The sequence below is a fragment of the Colletes latitarsis genome, unplaced genomic scaffold, assembly GCF_051014445.1.
Source record: "Colletes latitarsis isolate SP2378_abdomen unplaced genomic scaffold, iyColLati1 scaffold0039, whole genome shotgun sequence".
Lineage (NCBI taxonomy): Eukaryota > Metazoa > Arthropoda > Insecta > Hymenoptera > Colletidae > Colletes > Colletes latitarsis.
In genome coordinates this window covers 88419-92500 of record NW_027488389.1, presented here as the reverse complement: position 1 = coordinate 92500, position 4082 = coordinate 88419, and positions in this window count along the sequence as shown.

Sequence of the window (4082 nt, the reverse complement as noted above, 5' to 3'; positions counted from 1 at the left end):
ACCCAGTCCTAACCCAGACCTAACCCAGACCTAACCCAGTCCTAACCCAGTCCTAACCCAGACCTAACCCAGTCCTAACCCAGTCCTAACCCAGACCTAACCCAGTCCTAACCCAGTCCTAACCCAGACCTAACCCAGTCCTAACCCAGTCCTAACCCAGACCTAACCCAGACCTAACCCAGACCGAACCCAGACCTAACCCAGACCTAACCCAGTCCTAACCCAGACCTAACCCAGACCTAACCCAGTCCTAACCCAGTCCTAACCCAGACCTAACCCAGTCCTAACCCAGTCCTAACCCAGACCTAACCCAGTCCTAACCCAGTCCTAACCCAGACCTAACCCAGTCCTAACCCAGTCCTAACCCAGACCTAACCCAAACCTAACCCAGACCGAACCCAGACCTAACCCAGCCCTAACCCAGACCTAACCCAGACCTAACCAAATCCAGTACTAACCCAGACCTAACCCAGTCCTAACCCAGACCTAACCCAGTCCTAACCCAGACCTAACCCAGACCTAACCCAGTCCTAACCCAGTCCTAACCCAGACCTAACCCAGACCTAACCCAGACCGAACCCAGACCTAACCCAGACCTAACCCAGTCCTAACCCAGACCTAACCCAGACCTAACCCAGTCCTAACCCAGTCCTAACCCAGTCCTAACCCAGACCTAACCCAGTCCTAACCCAGTCCTAACCCAGACCTAACCCAGACCTAACCCAGACCTAACCAAATCCAGTACTAACCCAGACCTAACCCAGTCCTAACCCAGACCTAACCCAGTCCTAACCCAGACCTAACCCAGACCTAACCCAGACCTAACCCAGACCTAACCAAATCCAGTACTAACCCAGACCTAACCCAGTCCTAACCCAGACCTAACCCAGTCCTAACCCAGACCTAACCCAGACCTAACCCAGTCCTAACCCAGTCCTAACCCAGACCTAACCCAGACCTAACCCAGTCCTAACCCAGTCCTAACCCAGACCTAACTCAGACCTAACCCAGACCTAACCCAGACCTAACCCAGTCCTAACCCAGTCCTAACCCAGTCCTAACCCAGAAATAACCCAGACCTAACCCAGACCTAACCCAGTCCTAACCCAGTCCTAACCCAGTCCTAACCCAGACCTAACCCAGACCTAACCCAGACCTAACCCAGACCTAACCCAGTCCTAACCCAGACCGAACCCAGACCTAACCCAGACCTAACCCAGTCCTAACCCAGACCTAACCCAGTCCTAACCCAGACCTAACCCAGACCTAACCCAGTCCTAACCCAGTCCTAACCCAGACCTAACCCAGACCTAACCCAGACCTAACCCAGACCTAACCCAGACCTAACCCAGAAATAACCCAGACCTAACCCAGACCTAACCCAGTCCTAACCCAGTCCTAACCCAGTCCTAACCCAGACCTAACCCAGTCCTAACCCAGTCCTAACCCAGACCTAACCCAGACCTAACCCAGACCTAACCAAATCCAGTACTAACCCAGACCTAACCCAGTCCTAACCCAGACCTAACCCAGTCCTAACCCAGACCTAACCCAGACCTAACCCAGTCCTAACCCAGTCCTAACCCAGACCTAACCCAGTCCTAACCCAGACCTAACCCAGACCTAACCCAGTCCTAACACAGTCCTAACCCAGTCCTAACCAAGTCCTAACCCAGAACCTACCCAGTCCTAACCCAAACCTAACCCAGACCTAACCCAGACCTAACCCAGTCCTAACCCAGTCCTAACCCAGACCTAACCCAGTCCTAACCCAGACCTAACCCAGTCCTAACCCAGAAATACCCCAGACCTGACCCAGACCTAACCCAGACCTAACCCAGCCCTAACCCAGACCTAACCCAGACCTAACCCAGACCTAACCCAGAAATAACCCAGACCTAACCCAGACCTAACCCAGACCTAACCCAGACCTAACCCAGTCCTAACCCAGACCTAACCCAGTCCTAACCCAGACCTAACCCAGACCTAACCCAGACCTAACCCAGACCTAACCCAGAAATAACCCAGACCTAACCCAGACCTAACCCAGTCCTAACCCAGAAATACCCCAGACCTGACCCAGACCTAACCCAGACCTAACCCAGCCCTAACCCAGACCTAACCCAGACCTAACCCAGACCTAACCCAGAAATAACCCAGACCTAACCCAGACCTAACCCAGTCCTAACCCAGTACTAACCCAGTCCTAACCCAGACCTAACCCAGTCCTAACCCAGACCTAACCCAGACCTAACCCAGTCCTAACCTAGACCTAACCCAGTCCTAAACCAGACCTAACCCAATCCTAACCCAGTCGTAACCCAGACCTAACCCAGTCGTAACCCAGACCTAACCCAGTCGTAACCCAGACCTAACCCAGTCGTAACCCAGACCTAACCCAGTCGTAACCCAGTCCTAACCCAGTCCTAACCCAGACCTAACCCAGACCTAACCCAGACCTAACCCAGTCCTAACCCAGTCCTAACCCAGACCTAACCCAGTCCTAACCCAGACCTAACCCAGACCTAACCCAGTCCTAACCCAGACCTAACCCAGTCCTAACCCAGTCCTAACCCAGTCCTAACCCAGTCTTAAACCAGTCCTAACTCAGACCTAACCGAGACGTAACCCAGACCTTATCCAATTCAGTCCTAACACAGTCCATATTCATTTTTTTTTTTTTTTTTTTTTTTTTTTTTTTATTTCTGTTTTAGATACCGAAGGAGATCCTTGGATAGGCACCCATGCCTCAGAAGAATATATGGGTAGTTTGGGAATCTGACTCACCATACCCCACAAGTGTCTCATCCGTCTTTACTCATTCAGACACCACTCATGCCAACAAGCATCCCGGGACGCAGGCGAAACTGCTCTCCGCATTACTTCACCTAACCAATTCTAAACTAGCCCTAACGCAGTTCCAATACAGTCATTACAAAATGGGCTAGGTCTGGGCCAGTGTTGCGGGGGTTTGGGGCGCGCAGACCCCAGTCAGCAAAACGAATTCAATATGATGCTGTTCAATTTAATATGATACCGCTATTACAAAGGGGGTTAGGTCTGGGCTAGTGTAGCGGGGGTCTGGGGGGCGCAGACCCCTGTCAGCAAAACGAATTCAATATGATGCTGCTCAATTTAATTTGATACCGCTATTACAAAATGGGTTAGGTCTGGGCTGGTGTAGCGGGGGTTTGGGGGGCGCAGACCCCAGTCAGCAAAACGAATTCAATATGATGCTGTTCAATTTAATTTGATACCGCTATTACAAAATGGGTTAGGTCTGGGCTAGTGTAGCGGGGGTTTGGGGGGCGCAGACCCCAGTCAGCAAAACGAATTCAATATGATGCTGTTCAATTTAATTTGATACCGCTATTACAAAATGGGTTAGGTCTGGGCTAGTGTAGCGGGGGTTTGGGGGGCGCAGCCCCCCATTCAGCAAAACGAATTATGTACGATGCTGTTCAATTTAATATGATACCACTATTACAAAGTGGGTTAGGTCTGGGCTAGTGTAGCGGGGGTCTGGGGGGCGCAGACCCCTGTCAGCAAAACGAATTCAATATGATGCTGTTCAATTTAATTTGATACAGCTATTACAAAATGGGTTAGGTCTGGGCTAGTGTAGCGGGGGTTTGGGGGGCGCAGCCCCCCATTCAGCAAAACGAATTATGTACGATGCTGTTCAATTTAATATGATACCACTATTACAAAGTGGGTTAGGTCTGGGCTAGTATAGCGGGGGTCTGGGGGGCGCAGACCCCAGTCAGCAAAACGAATTCAATATGATGCTGTTCAATTTAATTTGATACCGCTATTACAAAATGGGTTAGGTCTGGGCTAGTGTAGCGGGGGTTTGGGGGGCGCAGCCCCCCATTCAGCAAAACGAATTTAGTACGATGCTGTTCAATTTAATATGATACCGCTATTACAAAGTGGGTTAGGTCCGGGCTAGTGTTGCGGGGGTCTGGGGCGCGCAGACCCCAGTCAGCAAAACGAATTCAATATGATGCTGTTCAATTTAATATGATACCGCTATTACAAAGGGGGTTAGGTCTGGGCTAGTGTAGCGGGGGTCTGGGGGG